The sequence below is a fragment of the Eumetopias jubatus genome, unplaced genomic scaffold (assembly GCF_037043125.1).
Source record: "Eumetopias jubatus isolate StellerSeaLion01/CBP00866 unplaced genomic scaffold, mEumJub1_p1.0 scaffold_15, whole genome shotgun sequence".
NCBI classification, from domain to species: Eukaryota; Metazoa; Chordata; class Mammalia; order Carnivora; family Otariidae; genus Eumetopias; species Eumetopias jubatus.
Genome location: NW_028274821.1, coordinates 6,539,713 through 6,561,352, shown reverse-complemented (window position 1 = coordinate 6,561,352; position 21,640 = coordinate 6,539,713). Strand labels below are relative to the sequence as shown.

The 21,640-nt window shown below is 38.3% G+C and overlaps 1 protein-coding gene across 3 annotated transcripts in view; it reads left to right on the top strand.

Moving 5' to 3' along the window:
• JAK2 (Janus kinase 2) overlaps window positions 1-21,640 on the top strand; it is a 147,628-nt gene that overhangs the window by 15,672 nt on the left and 110,316 nt on the right. The window contains exon 3 of one of the 3 annotated variants that reach the window (XM_088019163.1): window positions 14,262-14,328. The exons of the other annotated variants lie outside the window; for them this stretch is intronic. The gene's annotated coding sequence lies outside the window, so the exon portion shown is untranslated. The remainder of the gene's footprint in view (window positions 1-14,261; window positions 14,329-21,640) is intronic. 3 annotated transcript variants of the gene reach the window in all.

Genomic DNA, 21,640 nt, shown 5'->3' with positions numbered 1-21,640 from the left:
TTCTACATCTTCTCTTCCACAGGTGGTATCTTTAGACTGCTTGATTTTGGCAACCTGATGGGTATGATTCGGTATCTTAGTTTGCATTTACTTAACTACAAGTGAGATCTACCATCTTCTTTGTTTATTGATCTCTTCATATCTTTTGCTCCTTTTCTCATTGGGGTTTCTTTTGCTTATTGATTTATATTTGTAGTTACCTTCTTTTAGTTTGGCTTATAGTCACAAGGATCAGTACCATTTGGCACCCGTCAGCTTGATAAAAATGTCCTAAAGTTAAATGGTTAACTTTTCTGTATGGTTTTGTTATGTGTCTCTTCTAAGCACTGTATACCTTGATTTAAAAAAGGAAATCTAGTCTGGGGTACCAGGGTGGCTCAGTTGGTTAAGCATCTGACTTCCGCTAAGGTCTGATCTCAGGGTACTCACTCAGCCGGGAGTCTGCTTGTCCCTCTGCCCCTCTTCCTGCTTGTATACACACTCTTTCTCTCTCCTCTCTCAAATAAATAAATAAAATCTTAATAAAAAAAAAAAAGAAATCCAGTCTGATGTTCTTTGACTTCTAGAAGGTGGGTTTCATTGGCTTATTATTTACATTTATTGTATTTGTTGACATTTGGACTTAAAAATTTTTTACTATCTTTTCCTTGCTTTTAATTTCTTTTTCTGCCTTTTTTTAGATTATAAATCTTTTCTTTCAATTGTTAACTTAAAAATTTTTGACATATATACTTAAATATTCACTTTTATAAAAAAAACCAGTTATTTAGTATACTCTTACTAAATAGGCAAGGAGGAATCAAATGCCCTCTGTCATCTTAGTCTCATCTAAAGTTTCAGTTTTACATATTTCTTTTTAAGTTTTCCATTTTTAAAAATCTGTCAGTACCTAATACCACTTTACTGTATTTAGAGATCAGAATCTTTAAACAGAAATTTTTGAAGTAAATGTTACAAACAACCTTTGCTTCTAAATACATGTGAGATGAATTGTAAAATACAAAATGAAATCCGGGACTTCATTTCCTGAAGTTTTCTGATTGAGTAACTTGAAAACACTCATTAAGAAATGCTAGATGAAATATAACAAACATCCTTTAAAAAAGCTTTTTTCTTAGAATTTTGAACATACAAAAGTAGATATAACGGTATAACGTACTCTTACATCACTCAACTGCGATAGCCCTTATTACCTGTGTCATCTTATTCTGTGCCATCTGCTGTCCCCATTTCTGTGTTATTTTGAAGCACATTGTAAACATCATATTATTTCTTCCATTACTATTTCAGTATGCATCTCTAAAACATAAGAATGCTTTTTAAAATTAAAATCATCATAATTCCTTAATATCTTTAAATATTCAGCAAGCAATCAAATTTCTGAATGCCTGATAAATCATAAATGGCTTTTTAAAATGGTTTTGGTGGTTTTTTTTTTTTTTAAACTAGGGTCCAAATAAGGGCCACGCATTGGGCTTTACAGTCTATGTTTCCTGCATCCCTTGTCTTTTTTCTTTTTTAACCACGTTGGTTATAGTTTCCCACAACCTAGATTTTGCTGATCACATTTTCATGGTGTAGTTTGTGTTCCTCTGTTCTCTGCATTTCCTGTAAATTGGTATTTTACAGACTTGATTGTGTTCAAAATTGTCATATACTGCCAGAAAATACTTTCTTACATATTCTTGTCCATTTCTACTTTTTCAGCTGATTGCCTTCCAGTCCTTCTTATAGGATCCTTTCAAATTCCCTTTTCCTTTATAAATTTGGTTTTCTATGGCATTAGTTTCCTGTTCTTTACCTTCACTGATGTTGCCTTTCCTAAAGGTATCACATCATATCTACCCTAGGGTCTAGAGGAAGTATTTATATCGCTGCTTCCATAGGGTAATATTTATTGCCCTAATACAAAAACCAAAAATCTTGTCCTTTGAGATTAATATGATACAGATTATACCGTCCTCAGTCCCTCCTGTTGTCCTCTGCTGCCCTCTTCTTGCCTGCTCCTATGTTGTTAGTTGGGAATTTTTGGCATCTAACCTGGTTTTCCTCTAAAACCTTTTTTCTGACATGATCATAGGTTATGTATTATCCAGGTGAAGAACTCACCTAAAGACACTTTAAGGTTTCCTAATATATTTGACTCTGCAGTGTCATCCAAACTTGACACTAGTACTACTTTCTCATAACTTCATTCTAATGAAACCTTGTTATTATCTCAAGTTTGTCCATCTCTGAAGTTGTGAACTTGTTAATTGTACCAATCTCTGGTTATGTTCTTCTGATTGTTGAGGTCTTTTATATTGTATTCCTGCGCCCTTGGTCCTGTCCCTGTCTGTCCTAGGGCTAACGCCTTTCCCCTTTGTTTTCCCCCTTCTTTCTTTGATACTATCACTGTTGGCCCCTCCGGTAGCTTGAGAATTATCTCATAGCTTATTTTTATGTTCTCCTGGATCTTTGACCATCTCCAGCTACCCTGTCTCTTTTCTGCTCTTCACCCTCAAGAATAGCCTTGCCACCTTGATTTCCTTTTTTCCTCATTATTCTCTTCTTAAATTTCCCCCCCAGGTATTTCATAGACATTGGTTTAAAAAAGTCAGATCACACAGAAGAGCTTATAATGCAAAAACTATTACAATGAGAAGTTTTATTCTTCCCACTTCAGTCCTTTTCTCCAGGATTTAGTTTTGACTGTTAATTTCTTGTAGTTCAATCTTTTTTTTTTTTTTAAATTGTGTTATGTTAGTCACCGTATAATACATCATTAGTTTTTGGCCATTGTTTTTGTATAACACCCAGTGCTCCATGCAGTACGTGCCCTCCCTAATACCCATCACTGGGCTACCCAGTCCTCCCTCCCCCCTTCCCTCTAAAACCCTGTTTGTTTCTCAGAGTCCATAGTCTCTCATGGTTCATCTCTCCCTCCAATTCCCCCCCCCATTTTTCCCTTGCTTCTCCTAGTGTCCTCCATGCTATTACTTATGTTCCACAAATAAGTGAAACCATATGATAATTGACTTTCTCTGCTTGACTTATTTCACTTAGCATGATCTCCTCCAGTCCCATCCATGTTGATGTAAAGGTTGGGTCTTCATCCTTTCTGATGGCTGAGTAATATTCCATTGTGTATATGGACCACAACTTCTTTATCCATTCATCTGCTGAAGGGCATCTCAGCTCTTTCCACAGTTTGGCTATTGCAGACATTGCTGCTATGAACATTGGGGTGCATATGGCCCTTCTTTTCACTACATCTGTGTCTTTGGGATAAATACCCAGAAGTGTAATTGCTGGGTCATAGGGTAGCTCTATTTTTAAATTTTTGAGGCACCTCCACACTGTTTTCCAAAGCGGCTGTACCAACTTGCATTCCCACCAACAGTGTAAGAGGGTTCCCCTTTCTCCACAACCTCTCCAACATTTGTTGTTTCTTTCCCTGTCCATTTTTGCCATTCTAACTGGTGTAAGGTGGTATCTCAATGTGATTTTGATTTGAATTTCCCTGATGGCTAATGGTGATGAACATTTTTTCATGTGTCTGTTAGCCATTTGTATGTCTTCTTCAGAGAAGAGTCCTTTCATATCTTCTCACTTTTTGACTTGATTATTTGTTTTTTGGGTATGAGTTTGAGAAGTTCTTTATAGATCTTGGATACCAGCCCTTTATCTGCACTGTCATTTGCAAATATCTTCTCCCATTCTGTGGGTTGCCTCTTTGTTTTGTTGACTGTTTCCTTTGCTGTGCAGAAGCTTTTTATCTTGATGAAGTCCCAAAAGTTTATTTTTGCTTTTGTTTCACTAGCTTTTGGAGATGTATCCTTTTTTTATTTTTTTATTTATTTTTAAATTTTTTTATTGTTATGTTAATCACCATATATTACATCATTAGTTTTTGATGTAGTGTTCCATGATTCATTGTTTGTGCATAACACCCAGTGCTCCATGCAGAATGTACCCTCTTTAATACCCATCACCAGGCTAACCCATCCCCCTACCCTCCTCCCCTCTAGAACCCTCAGTTTGTTTTTCAGAGTCCATCGTCTCTCATGGTTTGTCTCCCCCCTCTGACTTAATACCCTTCATTCTTCCCCTCCTGCTATCTTCTTCTTTTTCTTTTTTCTTAACATATGTTGCATTCTTTGTTTCAGAAGTACAGATCTGTGCTTCAGCAGTCTTGCACAATTCACAGCGCTCACCATAGCACATACCCTCCCCAATGTCTATCACCCAGCCACCCCATCCCTCCCACCCCCCACCACTCCAGCAACACTCAGTTTGTTTCCTGAGATTAAGAATTCCTCATATCAGTGAGGTCATATGATACATGTCTTTCTCTGATTGACTTATTTCACTCAGCATAACACCCTCCAGTTCCATCCACGTCGTTGCAAATGGCAAGATTTCATTCCTTTTGATGGCTGCATAATATTCCATTGTGTATATATACCACCTCTTCTTTATCCATTCATCTGTCGATGGACATCTTGGCTCTTTCCACAGTTTGGCTATTGTGGACATTGCTGCTATAAACATTGGGGTGCACGTACCCCTTCGGATCCCTACATTTGTATCTTTGGGGTAAATACCCAGTAATGCAATTGCTGGATCGTAGGGTAGCTCTATTTTCAATTGTTTGAGGAACCTCCATACTGTTTTCCAGAGGGGTTGCACCAGCTTTGGAGATGTATCTTGAAAGAAGTTGCTGTGGGCGATGTCAAAGAGGTCTCCTCTAGGATTTTGATGGATTCCTGTCTCACATTGAGGTCTTTCATCCACTTTGAGTTTATCTTTGTGAATGGTGTTAGAGAATGGTCGAGTTTCATTCTTCTGCATGTGGCTGTCCAATTTTCCCAGCAACCATTTATTGAAGAGACTGTCTTTTTTCCATTGCATGTTTTTTCCTGCTTTGTCAAAGATTATTTGACCATAGAGTTGAGGGTCCATATCTGGGCTCTCTATTCTGTTCCATTGGTCTATATGTCTGTTTTTGTGCCAGTACCATGCTGTCTTGGTGATCACAGCTTTGTAATAGAGCTTGAAATCCGGCAACGTGACGCCCCCAGCTTTGTTTTTCTTTTTCAACATTTCCTTGGCAATGTGGGGTCTTTTCTGATTACATACAAATTTTAGGATTGTTTGTTCCAGCACTTTGAAAAATGTCATTGGAATTTTGATCAGGATGGCATTGAAGGTATAGATTGCTCTGGGTAGCATAGACATTTTAACAGTGTTTATTCTTCTGATCCATGAGCATGGGATGTTTTTCCATCTTTTTGTGTCTTCTTCAATTTCTTTCATGAGTGTTCTGTAGTTCCTAGAGTATCGATCCTTTACCTCTTTGGTTAGGTTTACTCCAAGGTATCTTATGGTTTTTGGTGCTATTGTAAATGGAATTGTTTCTCTAATTTCTCTTTCTACAGTTGCATTGTTAGTGTATAAGAAAGCAACTGATTTCTGTGCATTGATTTTGTATCCTGCCACATTACTAAATTGCTCTATGAGTTCTAGTAATTTGGGGGTGGAGTCTTTTGGGTTTTCCACATAAAGTATCATGTCGTCTGCGAAAAGAGAGAGTTTGACTTCTTCTTTGCCAATTTGAATACCTTTTATTTCTTTTTGTTGTCTGATTGCTGTTGCTAGGACTTCTAGTACTATGTTGAACAATAGTGGCGAGAGTGGGCATCCTTGTTGTGTTCCTGATCTTAAGGGAAAGGCTCTCAGCTTCTCCCCATTGAGGATGATATTTGCTGTGGGTTTTTCATAGATGGATTTTATGAACTTGATGAATGTTCCCTCTATCCCTATACTCTGAAGAGTTTTAATCAGGAAAGGATGTTGTATTTTGTCAAATGCTTTTTCTGCATCAGTTGAGAGGACCATGTGGTTCTTCTCCCTCCTCTTATTAATGTGTTCTAGCACACTGATGTGCGGATGTTGAACCACCCTGGATCCCGGGGATAAATCTTGTAGTCAGTCTTGATCTCACCTACACACTGTTCCCCTCCCCCTTTCCTCAAATTATTCATTTCACATAAGGTAAAGTAGTATATTTAGAACTTGATTTCTTGTTCCAGAAACCATAGGCAGTATTTCTTGATTTCTCACTTTCTAGGATTAACGTACTTCTTCCAAGCTTCTGTTTAGCCACCCCCTTGCTTTCACTTCTCAGCCTCCAGCATTTGTATTTTTATGTCAAGATGAACATTTACATTGTGTCTAGTAACCATAATTAACACTTGAGTGCTTTGTAGAGGATTCTAAGTTTGCAAAGCAATGACAGTGCTTATATCATATTGAGCATTGTTACAGAGCCAAGAAGCATGCTATAATTTCATCGCCTTTCTTGTCAAGTTTTCTTCCACTGGGATTGCCTTTTTTCCCCATTCTTTTAGTTTTCCTTTATCCTCTGTGGGTGTGTAGCGCTATGTTGTGTTTTGTTTTTGTTTTTAACTCCTTCATGGCAAGCAACCTAGTACCCACTTTTTTCTGAAGTCTTCCTTCCAGTGTCCCCTTGCTGGGCTGAGTGCTTTAGGCCTGCTGCCCAGCTGTCTGTCACCATGTGACTTAACTTCACTACTGTCCAGGGTTAGATCTATTTTCTGGACCTGATGTCATCTTTTTCATTTACTCCTTTGGTTTGGTTGGTATGTTGTATCTTAAGAAAGTAACTTCTGAAATGCTGCTTTTGAGGTAAACTTTGAATATTAAAATATTTGAAAATCACTTTATTCTGCTGGGTAAGAATTCTGAGTTGAAAACCACGCATAAGGTTAGGAAAAAAAAATGACACAAAATGAAAGGAAAAACTATCTTTATTCTTCAGATCCTTTCCCTGTTTTTTTGCTTACTTCTTAATTGCTAAATTCAGTGAATTTTTCCCCCTTCTGTTTCTATCTTATTTAACCTCTTCATAGTATTTGACAACTTTTCTCATGACACTTTTCTTTTTCTTTCTTTCTTTTTTTTAGGGAATTTTAGTTTTATTAAAATATATACAGAAAAGCACACTTATCAGAAGTATACATATAGCACAGTGAACAGTTTACAAAGTGAACAGTTCCAGCTTTTCTTCTACTTCTTGACCATTTCTTTGCAAGAATCTGCTACATTCTTCTTTATGTTCCCCCATTTCTGACAGTTCTAGATAGTTCTTAAATGTTTGGACTGCAAGGACTTGGTCTCTAACCCTCTTCTCACCTTGTATATATTTTTGCGCCTAATGACTTTAAAAATCTGTAACAAAAACACAGAATGTATCTCTTAGCCTTTAGAAATCTAGCTGCCTACAATGATACCTCAATCTGGCCGTATCGTAGGCACCTCAGTTTCATTATGTGCCACACTGAGTTCATCATCCCTCCAAAGCTGTTCCATCCTCTACTCTGTGAATTGTGACACAGGACACCCAGGCTCTCAGACCCCAAGCCAAGAAATCATTCTTAATTCCTCCTGTAGCTGATTACTATGAGTCTTCTTGTAATTGTCTTATGGGTGCTTCATATGCCAGGTATCTGAAGTCCACTTTCCTTTCAACTTGCTTTTCTTCTCTATCTTGGTTCTTAGCATTGCTTTCTTTATGCCTCGTGGCTTGGTGGGAAACCTCAAATTCAGGTGAGATCCCTTCCTTCCCCTGAGGTCCAGGTAGTAATAAAGGTAGGTCTTCGTGCTGAGTCTCTGTAGTGCACAGCCCTGTTCTTTCGCCCTGTGTATTCTGTTACAGCTCCTGCAGCCCTTCATGTCTTGTTTTCTGTCTGTCCACGCTATTTCCTTTCTACTCCAGATGAAGAGCTTTTGAGGCAAAAAGTTGTATCTTTTTCGGAAAATGTTGAATGTGTAAATGAACATGAGGTAAGTTGAATGAAGTCAGATGATACGATATGTAAATAGAAAAGTGTTGGAATACATTTAGACTAGAAAATTTGACATGTACAAGTTTAAAAATCCCAGAATGTCTCATAAGCTAACAAACATGGTACTTATCTGTTTTATCTAGGTTTTGGCTGATTTACTCCTAAAATATCTTTGTAAAGAGAGGGGAAATATATAAGTAAGCACAGTATAATGATATTTTATCTTGTTTTATCAAGGATTCATAAAGCAGCACTTTATATTTTACTGTATCACCAGGAAATTTCTTTGACAGTTATGGATTATTGTGGTATATTCTCCAAAATAAGCTCCATTCTGTGAACATTGGTTTTAAGTCATTTTTTCTACTTTTAATTTTTTATAAATAATAATAGAGAATACTGGAAACCAACATACACTTAAAGGAGAGAAAGCTAAATTCCAACAAATTAATTAGAATATATTCCAGATATTAGCAGTTAGCAATCTATACAAAAATATTTTATGAAATGTATACCAGAGTTGTTTTAAGGTTAGCTTAGAGACTAATTAAGACATTTTTAATAGTATCTCAAAGAAAAATTCTGCTTAATGAAAGAGGTGATAGAAGCAAAAACTAAGGGAAATGACACTGACACCACAAAATGGGTTTTTAGGAAAGGGTCCTTTTATTTTAGATGAAAGTGTATAGTAAAGCCAATTTCTTAAACTGACAAAGTAGCTGAGATTAAAAAATAATTGATACTTCTTGCTGTTCCCTTTTTAGCTGTCATTCCTCAAGTGTTAGTGTAGCCTTTGAGGAATATAGGGATACAGAAAAAGAGGTACATTAATTCTGTAGCATCCTACTACTGTAGTTCTCAGTCAGTATTTCTTTGTCATTACTGTGGGAAATTATATTTGATAAAAAAAAACTGAGACCTTTTTTTCAGAATAGTTGCTGAAAAGTAGATTCAAATTCTTATTCACCGATGATTTCTGTTGAAGACATGATGTTCCCATTACCATTGACAAGAAGCTCAAATTGGACTTTCTCTGCCCTTGTGCAATTCATGTTATGTAACTTTTCTTGGCTGTCCCTATACTTGGATGTTTGATTATGGTTTAGGGAGGTATTGCATTAGATGTAATTGGCCAAATGTGAACTTTAAAAGTATGTCTGGCAGCCACATATCTGGTGGAAACCAACAAATCTAAAGTAGGAATGAGAAGAGGTAAAGACAGCAAAAGTTTGTTTTGATGCTAACAGGTATCTGAGGGAATTGTTTCACGTTTTCCATGTTTCTTCTAAGAATAGGCATACTTTTTAAAAAACAGTTTTATTTAGACGTAATTCACATACCATACATTTTGCTTCTAACCATACATTTTGTTTTAAATTGTAGAAGCAAAACTAGAATCTATATGAAAATGAACAGTGAGAAATTGTGTTTAGATATGATTCCCAGCTGCGTTAGGGATAGGTTTTATGCTTTTCTCAAACCATTCTCAAAGAATTTTCTAGGTTTATTTAATGGTATTGTAGATAAGGAACAGAAGGAAAGTTCTCCATGTTATAATAGGTTTTTCCATTCATAGCTTTTTTCTTGACTAGTTTCTGTGATTTTGAGCTAAGAAGATCCAACAGGCTTAAAGAGTGAGAGTCTGTTTTTGTGCTATGCTTTAATATTTTTGGCCTCTTTTATTAGAAACCCCTAAAATTAGTAATCAGACCTCAGGATTAAAATTGGTGAGGGAATGTCTTTTTGGGTGTATTTCTTTTCAAAAACAATGTGCTTTTGTGGGAAATCCTTTTGACTTAAACCTGTGTGGGCTTAAAGATAACGTATCTTTTTGACTGGGTTTGCATATAAGCAATACTTTGCATAAATGCAGGATAAGGGAGTCCTGGAAAAGCTGCAGTTCAAAGAAAAGATTTATTTACTAAAGGTGTTTTTTGTTTTTTTGACAGTAGGTTATTTAACTTTATAGGTAGTTTCTGCTCTTATTATTATTATTTTTAAAGATTTTATTTATTTATTTGACAGAGTTAGAGAGCACAAGCAGGGGGAGCGGCAGGCAGAGGGAGAAGCAGACTCCCTGCTGAGCAGGGAACCCCATGTGGGACTTGATCCCAGGACCCTGGGATCATGACCTGAGCTGAAGGCAGATGCTTAACTGACTGAGCCACCCAGGCATCCCTGCTCTTATTATTAAATGCCCTTTTTCACATGACTTGATTAATTTATTTGGATTTCTTTTCCTTATATAGTGTAGAAAAGCTATAAGTCCTGCTAAATTGCATCACAGAGATTTACTATCAGAACGTAGTAAGTAGAATTTGCCGTTTGTTAATCTAAGGAATCAGCTCTACTGGTTGTAATTCAGTTGAATTAATTTGGTATATTTATAAGGGTGGTTCCTTAAGTTACTTATTTCAGAGACTTGATTCTGTTGGGAAAGAAGTTGAATATACTAAAAATTATTCTTAAAACCAACATTTTGTGTATTTATTTATTTATTGGAAAGAAGGAAACTTTCTTTATTCACAGATAGTGTATTCAAACAATTACAAAAAATTCTGGGGCACCTGGGTGGTTCAGTCGTTTGCCTTCGGGCTCGGGTCATGATCCCAGGGTCCTGGGGTCGGGCCCCGCATCGGGCTCCCTGCTCCGCGGGAAGCCTGCTTCTCCCTCTCCCACTCCCCCTGCTTGTGTTCCCTCTTTCTCTGTCTCTCTCTCTGTCAAATAAATAAACAAAATCTTTAAAAAGAAAAAAAATTCCAAGGAATCCACAAAATAACTAATAAAATTACTATGAGAGTTTACCTAAGTTGAGATTTGGAGAAGCACATCAGTTTGGATTTTAATTAGCTGCACATAACCGAAATTTCAAGTAAGAGTGGATTTATGTTTCTCTCAAGTAAAAGAAGATACTATGCTGGACAGGTGGCTCCATGATTATCAGGAAACTAGTTACCAGCTATCTTTTTCTCTTTCCAACCTTTACCCTGACTTCCATCCTCAGGATCACCTTGTGGTTGCAAGAGGGCTATTATAGCTCCAACCACGGTGTGTTCATTTTGCGTAGCCTAAAGGAGTAAAGGGCAACAAAAAAGAATGCCATTTCATAGCTAAATCAGCACAGAGTGGACTTACTGCATCATAGTGTGGCTATATGTGTAGCCAGCACCCCATGGGTGCAAGAGCATCTAGCCCCGGGGGTGCCAAACAGACAAGTTCTGCCCTTCAATGCTGACAGAATCCAAAGGCAGAGAGATAAGAGGTGGTGAAACAAGAAAGTTAATTTATTCCAGTGAGGCCAATACTGGAAAGACAGCAGGCCAGCATCTCAAAAACTGTTTCCCAAGTCCTGAAAATACTTGTAGATTTATGTTAGGAAAATGTGGGACAAAGGTAGGTGGGCACATGCAGGTGGGCAGTAAAGGTCAAGTTGATCATTGCCTTGGGGTCAGTTACCCAGGGTCTTGCTGGTGTCATGGCAGTCATTATTGCTTGAAGGGGTAGTTTTGGTTCCCATCACAGGATGCTACCATCCCCCTGCTCCAGGTCTTTTGTCTGAGGTAAAAAATAAGCTGGAAAGAATTTAGTCAGTTGGAAAATGCAGACTAGGGTCAAATGGAAGTAGTTAAAGTCCCCTTTCATATGTATAACTTTGTAAGAAACTTCCAGTTTTTCGAAGTGCTTGCTCGGTTTTACATTCCCATCAGGAGTGAGAGTTCCAATTGCTCTACAACTTTTGTAACATTTGGTGTCATTAGTCTTTTCAAATTTTTGCCATCCTAATGGGTGTGTGTTGGTATCTACTGGTTTTAATTTGTATTTTACTGAATTAAAATAGCCTGTAGGGATGTTGTTTTTATTCCTGATAATGATAATTTGTGTTTTTTTCCTGACTTTCCAAAATTGATCATTCTACTTAAAGATTTATAAATTTTATTAGTTGTTTCCCAAAACTGTCTTTGGTTTTATTGATTTTCTCTGTTGTCTCTGCTCTTCATTTCTACTTTCTTCTCCTTTTTCTGGTTTCTTCTTTTAGCTACTTAGGAAGTTAGATCATTGATTCCAGATCATCTTTCTTAACATAAGTATTTAAAGCTACACATTTCCCTTTAAACACCATGTTAGCTGTATCTTAAAAATTTTATTTTTAATGGTTTTTCTTTTTCTTTTTTTTTAAGTATGTAGTAACATTTTTATTTCTCCACTAACCAATGAAATATAACATTGTTTTCTCCATTTTCTTTGGATAATTAATCAATTCTTAACATTTTCTGGAAAGTATTTTGTGGTCAGTGCCCAGCAGTCAAGTAAAACTTTTTTAAGACTATATTTCTTCCAGCTTCATGTCCATAGATTCCCATTGTGTCTGATGCCCTGCTTTATTTCTAAGACATAGAATGTGTCCTGGTACATAGAATGCGTTCAAAAGTATTTATGAATGAATAAAAGAATGAATGGGTCTTCCTAATATCTCTTCACAATGTCTTTACATCTCTGCTCTCCATTTTGTATGAGGATTATAATTTTGTGTTCGTCTGGAGAACCAATCAAATTGAATAGGGTGTGCCCCACAAGCTGAAGCCCTGATTATGTTTAGTGTCTATCCAATCAGGGTGTGTTCCGCTGGAATGTAGCCCTGATTAGGTTTACTAACAGTAAACCCGGTATAAAGGGAAGTCAATGAGTCATTGTTCTGAGGAGAAGAAACGGGCAAATTTGGGACTTTGGAAGAAGAGGAATTAGCTGCTTACGTGTGGAACTTGCCACAGAATCTGTTAGGCTTCACCATCTCCTCCAACTCTTGAGTCCTGGTGAGTTTTCCAAACAGTGAGATGTAAGCTGGCCTCATTCCTTAAAATTATGTAAGTTCTATCCCTCTTTAGACATCTGTCATATCAAAGCAACTTCTTTTTTTTTTTTTTTAAGATTTTATTTATTTACTAGAGAGAGAGAGAGCGTGCACGCGTGCTGGAGAAAGCATGCACGTGCACACTGCAGGTGGGGAGAGGAGCAGAGGGAGAGCACAAGCAGACTCCCTGCTGAGTGTGGAGCCCTTTGTGGGGCTCAGTCTCAGGACCCTGAGATCATGACCTGAGCAGAAATCTAGAGTCAGGTGGCTTATTGACTGAGCCACCCAGGTGCCCCTCAAAGCAGCTTCTTATGATCTTTATATTTCATTGTGTCAGTATTTGCTCTGCCATTTTCCTTTCCCATTTTTTGGCTGTTTGTGTCCTTTTTCCATTTTGGTCTTGAACTAAATTATTTTAACTTCCTACCCTAAGATCCTAGATTTGTGCTGTCTAATAACAACTACCCACCACATGTGACTATAAAATTTAAAGTAATAAAATTAAATAAACTTCGTATCTCAGTAGTAGTGACCAAATTTCAAGTATTCTGTAACCATGTGTGGCAGTTATTGTACAGTACAGATACAGAGCATTTCCTTTTATCTTGGAAAATTCTACTGGCATGTTGATCTACATCTTATGTTTTTATTATTTTTTGTTGTAAATACTTCATTTTTTGCTTCTCTGAATTAGTTTCCTTTTATGGAATTCATCAGGTAATTTTCTTTATTCTTTAAACATCTTTAGATAGGTGCTTAATTTGGTCATTTACAAATTAATGTGTATTTAAGACAAATAATTTCATGTGAATATTGTTTTAGTTTCATTTGTACTTATACACAGCTGTATTCAAATGTTACTATTTTTCATAATGTACTTAAATTTTTGTGTCAACTTTAAAAGAGATTATCTTACCCCTTAGTTTTTAGTTAATAGATTGTGTCTTCCATGATTGTTGTTTTCTGGCATTATTTCATTGCTTATAGGGCTGTTGCATATTCCTTTTTTAAAAAATATGAGGCTTTCCTCCATCTTGGTACGTAAACCATTTGAATGCAGTGTCCATTATGCACCTTGAAAATAGATCTGTTTCATGGTATGCTGCTTTCATAGATAAAATTCTAGAATAGTTGTAAACTTAAATCTAATTTCACCATTCCTGAATTGCTCTGAATGTATTAGATGTTGAAAATCATGAAAGGTAGAACTTTGATTTGCAATCCAATCTGAGATGATATATTTCTTCATTTTCAGTATTAATTGATGTACATTTGTTTTGGTTTAATACTTTCTTCATATTTAAAGCTACTTTCTTGTATCTTATGATTTGTCTTTGTTTAATTGTGAATTGCTAAAATGTAAGCAAGAAGAAGGCAAACTGGAGCAGTTATGTCAACTGCTCTATCCTTAGCACCTGGAATAGTGCCTAGCCCATCACTGGTGTTGAATTTTGAGAGAGGTCATTTAATAACATCACTTCCCAGACTGTAGTTCTGACTTGAAGAAAAGGGCAATGGCAGGTGAGTGAGTATAAGTAGATACCATTTGTTTTTATTGACAGATCTGTTGGGGAACACAGTTCTGCTGTGGAGGAGCAAAGGTCCGTAAAGCACTCCAGAAGTAACAAGGTGTGTACAAATAGCCCTGGGATGGCTGAGGGTAAAAGGCCGCCCCCTTCAGCGTTAGCAGTGCCGTAAAATGCAGGCATTATTGAAGAAGCAGAGTGTACCCTTCCAGTTAGCTCTTTGAGACCCGGGGAAAGAACCTGCGGTGTGCCGTCACCCACCCTGAAGTGACCAGAGATATGTGATTATTCCTGCTTCAATGAGAAGTTAGTCAATATATTTTTGAATGAATTACTGAATAATTTAGAACCATTAATTAGGTTTTGTTAATTCTTTTAAAGATTGCTTGTATTGCTGTGGTTTTTGAAATCTATTTAATCCCTATTTTCGGAGATAGTTTATCAATTTTGTAATTTTTTTCAAAGAACCAGCTCCTGGTTTCATTGATCTGTTCTATTGGTTTTTTACTTTCTGTATAATTTATTTCTCCTATAATCTTTTTTTATTATGTTAATCACTATACATTACATCATTAGTTTTTGATGTAGTGTTCCATGATTCATTGTTTGTGCATAACACCCAGTGCTCCATGCACTACGTGCCTTCTTTAATACCCATCACGAGGCTAACCCATTCCTGCCCCCCTCCCAGAACCCTGTTTGTTTCTCAGAGTCCATAGTCTCTCATGGTTCGTCTCCCCCTCCGATTTCCCACCCTTCATTCTTCCCTTCCTGCTATCTTCTTCTTCTTCTTCTTTTTTTTTTTAACATATAATGTATTATTTGTTTCAGAGGTACAGATCTGTGATTCAACAGTCTTACACAATTCACAGCGCTCACCATAGCACATACCCTCCCCAATGTCCATCACCAGCCACCCCATCCCTCCCACCCCCCACCACTCCAGCAACCCTCAGTTTTTCCTGAGATTAAGAATTCCTCATATCAGTGAGGTCATATGATACATGTCTTTCTCTGATTGACATATTTCGCTCAGCATAATACGCTCCAGTTCCATCCATGTCATTGGAAATGGCAAGATTTCGTTCCTTTTGATGGCTGCATAATATTCCATTGTATATAAATACCACATCTTCTTTATTCATTCATCTGTCGATGGACATCTTGGCTCTTTCCGTAGTTTGGCTATTGTGGACATTGCTGCTATAAACATTGAGGTGCACGTACCTCTTTGGATCCCTACATTTACATCTTTGGGGTAAATACCCAGTAGTGCAATTGCTGGATCATATGGTAGCTCTATTAACTTTTTTGAGGAACCTCCATACTGTTTTCCAGAGTGGCTGCACCAGCTTGTATTCCCACCAGCAGTGTAGGAGGGTTCCCCTTTCTCCGCATCCTTGCCAACATCTGTCGTTTCCTGACTTGTTCATTTTAGCCATTCTGACTGGTGTGAGGTGGTATCTCATTGAGGTTTTGATTTGGATTTCCCTGATGCCGAGCGATGTTGAGCCCTTTTTCATGTGTCTGTTGGCCATTTGGAAGTCTTCTTTGGAAAAATGTCTGTTCATGTCTTCTGCCCATTTCTTGATTGGATCATTTGTTCTTTGGGTGTTGAGTTTAAGAAGTTTTTTATAGATTTTGGATACCAGCCCTTTCTCTCATCTGTCATTTGCAAATATCTTCTCCCATTCTGTCAGTTGTCTTTTGGTTTTGTTGACTGCTTCCTTTGCTGTGCACAAGCTTTTTATCTTGAAGTCCCTAGTTCATTTTTGCCCTTGCTTCCCTTGCCTTTGGCGATGTTTCTAGGAAGAAGTTGCTGCAGCTGAGGTTGAAGAGGTTGCTGCCTGTGTTCTCCTCGAGGATTTTGATGGACTCCTATCTCACATTTAAGTCTTTCAACCATTTTGAGTCTGTTTTTATGTGTGGTGAAAGGAAATGGTCCAGTTTCATTCTTCTGCATGTGGCTGTCCAATTTTCCCAACACCCTTTGTTGAAGAGACTGTCTTTTTTCCATTGGACATTCTTTCCTGCTTTGTCAAAGATTAGTTGACCATGGAGTTGAGGGTCCATTTCTGGGCTCTCGATTCTGTTCCATTGATCTATGTGTCTGTTTTTGTGCCAGTACCATACTGTCTTGATGATGACAGCTTGTAATAGAGCTTGAAGTCCGGAATTGTGATGCCACCAGCTTTGCTTTACTTTTTGAACATTCCTCTGGCTGTTTGGGATCTTTTCTCGTTCCATACAAATTTTAGGAGTATTTGTTCCATTTCTTTGAAAAAAGTGGATGGTATTTTGATGGGGATTGCATTGAATGTGTAGATTGCTCTAGGTAGCATTGACATCTTCACAATATTTGTTCTTCCAATCCATGAGCATGGAACATTTTTCCATTTCTTTGTGTCTTCCTCAATTTCTTTCATGAGTATTTTCTAGTTTTCCGAGTACAGATCCTTTACCTCTTTGGTTAGATTTATTCCTAGGTATCTTACGGTTTTGGGTGCAATTGTAAATGGGATCGACTCCTTAATTTCTCTTTCTTCTGTCTTGTTGGTGTATAGGAATACCATGGTTTCTGTGCATTGATTTTATATCCTGCCACTTTACTGAATTCCTGTATGAGTTCTAGCAGTTTTGGGGTGGAGTCTTTTGGGTTCTCCACATACAGTATCATATCATCTGCATAGAGTGAGAGTTTGACTTCTTCTTTGCCGATTTGGATGCCTTTGATTTCTTTTTGTTGTCTGATTGCTGTGGCAGGATTTCTAATACTGTGTTGAATAGCAGTGGTGATAGTGGACATCCCTGCCATGTTCCTGACCTCAGGGGGAAAGCTCTCAGTTCTTCCCCATTGAGAATGATATTCGCTGTAGGTTTTTCATAGATGGCTTTTAGGATATTGAGGTATGTACCCTCTATCCCTACACTCTGAAGAGTTTTGATCAAGAAAGGATGCTGTACTTTGTCAAATGCTTTTTCTGCATCTTTTGAGAGGATCATATGGTTCTTGTTCTTTCTTTTATTAATGTATTGTATCACGTTGAACGATTTGTGGATGTTGAACCAACCTTGCAGCCCAGGGATAAATCCCACTTGGTCGTGGTGAATAATCCTTTTAATGTACTGTTGGATCCTATTGGCTAGTATTTTGGTGAGAATTTTTGCATCCATGTTCATCAAGGATATTGGTCTGTAATTCTCCTTTTTGATGGGGTCTTTGTCTGCTTTTGGGATCAAGGTAATGGTTGCCTCATAAAACGAGTTTGGAACTTTTCCTTCCATTTCTATTTTTTGGAACAGTTTCAGAAGAATAGGTAATAATTCTTATTTAAATGTTTGGTAGAGTTCCCCTGGGAAGCCATCTGGCCCTGGCCTTTTGTTTGTTGGGAGATTTTGATGACTGCATCAATATTCTTGGTGGTTATGGGTCTGTTCAGGTTTTCTATTTCTTCCTGGTTCTGTTTTGGTAGTTGATACATCTCTAGGAATGCATCCATTTCTTCCAGATTGCCTAATTTGCTGGCATGTAGTTGCTCATAATATGTTCTTATAATTGTTTGTATTTCTTTGGTGTTGGTTGTGATCTCCCCTCTTTCATTCATGATTTTATTTATTTGGGTCCTTTCTCTTTTCTTTTGGATAAGTCTGGCCAGGGGTTTATCAATCTTGTTAATTCTTTCAAAGAGCCAGCTCCTAGTTTCGTTGATCTGTTCTACTGTTCTTTTGGTTTCTAGTTCATTGATTTCTGCTCTGATCTTGATGATTTCTCTTCTCCTGCTGGGTTTAGGCTTTATTTGCTGTTCTTTCTCCAGCTCCTTTAGGTGTAGGGTTCAGTTGTGTATTTGATACCTTTCTTGTTTCTTGAGAAAGGCTTGTATTGCTATATACTTTCCTCTTAGGACTGCCTTTGCTGCATTCCAAAGATTTTGAACAGTTGTGTTTTCATTTTCATTTGTTTCCATGAGTTTTAAAAATTCTTCTTTAATTTCCTGGTTGACCCATTCATTTCTTAGTAGAATTGAGTTCTTTCTGACTTTCCTGTTGTGATTGAGTTCTAGTTTCAAAGCATTGTGGTCTGAAAATATGCAGGGAATGATCCCAGTCTTTTGGTACTTGTTGAGACCTGATTTGTGACCCAGGATCTATTCTGGAGAATGTTCCATGGGCACTAGAGAAGAATGTGTATTCCGTTGCTTTGGGATGGAATGTTCTGAATATATCTGTGAAGTCCATTTGGTCCAGTGTGTCATTTAAAGTCTTTACTTCCTTGTTGATCTTTTACTTAGATGATCTGTCCATTTCAGTCAGGGGGGTGTTAAAGTCCCCTACTATTATTGTACTGTTGTCTATGTGTTTCTTTGCTTTTGTTATTAATTGGCTTATATAATTGGCTGTTCCCATGTTAGGGGCATAGATATTTACAATTGTTAGATCTTCTTGTTGGATAGACCCTTTAAATATGACATTGTGTCCTTCCTCATCTCTTATTACAGTCTTTGGTTTAAAATCTAATTTGTCTGATAAAGTTAAAAAAATTAATTTTGAAAGACTAAAGATGGGGAAAAAGCCATGAATTCCATGTGCAGTATTCCCCTAGCGCTGGAGTTCTGTCGTTCTCATTGATCAGTAAACTTGGTCTTGGCTGGCTGTTCTTGCTGATCTTCTGGGAGAGGGGCCTGTTGCCGTGGTTCAGAAATGTCTTTGCCGGAGGCGGGATTACTCCGCCGTTGCTGGGGCAGGCTCAGTATTGGGCTCGGGTGTGCTCTGGGAGCTTTTGTTCCTTGCAAGCTTCTGGTAGAGCTTTGGAGGAGGAGAGTGAGAATGGCAGCCTCCCAATCTCCGCCCGGAGGAGCCAAGAACTCGAGGTCCCGCTCCTCAGTGCACCCCCAGAGTAAAGCAGTCAGTCACTCCCTCTCCCCGGTCTCCGGCCTGTGACCGAGCGTTTCTCTCTCTGGCACCCGACCCCGTGTGGAGTCTCCAAACCCAGCAGATCCCTGCAGTGTGCTCCCGTACCGATCCTCCCCAGGGGGGAAGGGGAGTCTCCCGGATCTGCCGCTTATCGGGTCCCTGCTGGAGGAGCAGGGGCCCGACTGTGTCCCTGATCACAGTTTACGGCAACCCCGAGCTGAGAGCCCGTGCCTCGGCTCCGTCTCTGGAGCCAGCTTCCCCGCTCTGATACCCAGGAGCTCTGCTGCAATCAGGCACCCCCCGGTCTTTCTGTGACCCTGAGGGTCCTGAGACCACACTGTTCTGGGAACGTTCCACCCCCTGCTTAGCCACTGTAGCAACCTCGCTCAGTGGCGCTGACTTCTAAAAGTTCCGATTTTATGTTCTCCTGCTTTATCACTTGCCAGTAGCGGCTGACGGAGGGCCCCCCCCCCCCGCCGTCTGTCTTTCCCAATATCGCCTCGGAATCACTTCTCTCCACATCCTACCTTCCAGAACGTGGTCGCTTTTCTGTTCAGAGAGTTGCTGCTATTCTTTTCTTTGATCTCCTGTTGAGTTCGTAGGTGTTCAGAATGGTTTGATTCCTATCTAGCTGAATTCCTGGGACCAGATGAAATTTAGGTCTCCTACTCCTCTGCCATCTTGCTCCTCCAATTTCTCCTATAATCTTTATTATTATTTGCTGGGTTTAGGTTTTGTTTGTTCTCCTTTTTCTAGCTCCTTTAGGTGTATGGTTAGGTTATTTGAGATTTTTCTTGCTTCTTGATGTAGGCGTGTATTGGTATAAATTTGCCTGTTAGATCTACTTTTGTTGCATCTCAAAGACCCTTAATAAAAAGATAAAGAACCAATCAAAGATGAAAAACATAATAAATGAAATAAAAAATACACTTGATGGAATAAATAGCAGGCTAGGTGAAACTGAGGAGTGAATTAATGATCTGGAATACAGAGTAACTGAAAGGAACCAAGCTGAGCAAAGGAGAGGAAAGAAAATTCTGCAAATCCAAAATAGTCTTAGGGAACTTAGGGACTCTGTCAAGCACAATAACATTTACATTGTAGGGATCTCACAAGAAGAAGAGACAGGAAAGGGTACAGAAAATTTATTTGAAGAAATAAGAGCTGAAAACTTCCCTAATTGGGGGAAGGAAACAGATATCCAGATCCAGGAGGCACAGAGATCCCCTCCTACCCCAAATTCAACCCAAGGAGGTCCACACCAAGACACATAGTAACTAAAATGGCAAAACATAGCAATAAAGAAAAAACTTTAAAAGCAAGAGAAGACAAGCGTTTCTCAGACAAACAAAAACTAAAGGAGTTCCTGACCACTTAAACCAGCCTTCCAAGAAATACTAAAGAGGACTCTTAGTGGGAAGGAAGAGCATGAGTGAGAGTATGAAAAGTAAAAAAAACACAAAAGCAGTAAAAATAAGTATTTCTGTAAAAACCAGTCAGGGATTCATAAAGAAATAAAAGGATGTAAAATATGAAATATACCTAAATATACCTAAAACTTTAGGGTGGGGGAAGAGGAGTAAAGAATGGGTTCAAACTTAAGTGACCATCAACTTAATATAGACTGCTATAGGAAGAAGTTGTTATATGTGAACCTAGTGGTAACCACATATGAAAAACCAGTAATAGATAACACAAAGAGTAAGAAGAATGGAATCCAAGTATATCCCTAAAGAAAGCCAACAATCCTTGAAAGAGAGCAAGAGAAGAAAGGATCAGAGAAAATCTATAGAAACAAACACAAAACAGGTAACAAAATGGCACTAAATAGATATCAATATTAACTTTGAATGTAAATGAACTAAAACTCCAATCAAAAGACATAGGGTGACAGAATGGATAGAAAAATAAGATCCATCTAAATGCTGCCTACAAGAGACTCATCTCAGACTGAAAGACACCTGCAGATTGCAGATGAGGGGATGGAGAAACATTTATCATGGAAATGGATGTCAAAAGAAAGCCAGAGTAGCAATACTTACATAAGACAAAATATCCTTTAAAACAAAGACTGTAATGAGACAAAGAAGGACACTATGTAATAAGAAAGGGGACAGTCCAACAAGAGGATATAACAATTGTAGGGGCATCTGGGTGGCTCAGTCAGTTAAGCATTTACCTTTGGCTGAGGTCCTGATCTCAGGATCCTAGGATCAAGCCCCATGTCGGGCTCCCTCCCCTCAGTGGGGATTCTGCCTCTCTGTCTCCCTCTGTCCTGCTTGTGCACTCTCTCTCTCTCAAATAAATAAATAAAATCTTTTTTGAAAGAAGAGGAGGGGCGCCTGGGTGGCTCAGTCTTTAAGCATCTGCCTTCGGCTCAGGTCATGATCCCACGGTCCTGGGATTGAGCCCCACATTGGGCTCCCTGCTCAGCGGGAAGCCTGCTTCTCCCTCTCCTACTCCCCCTGCTTGTGTTCCCTCTCTTGCTGTCTCTCTTTGTCAAA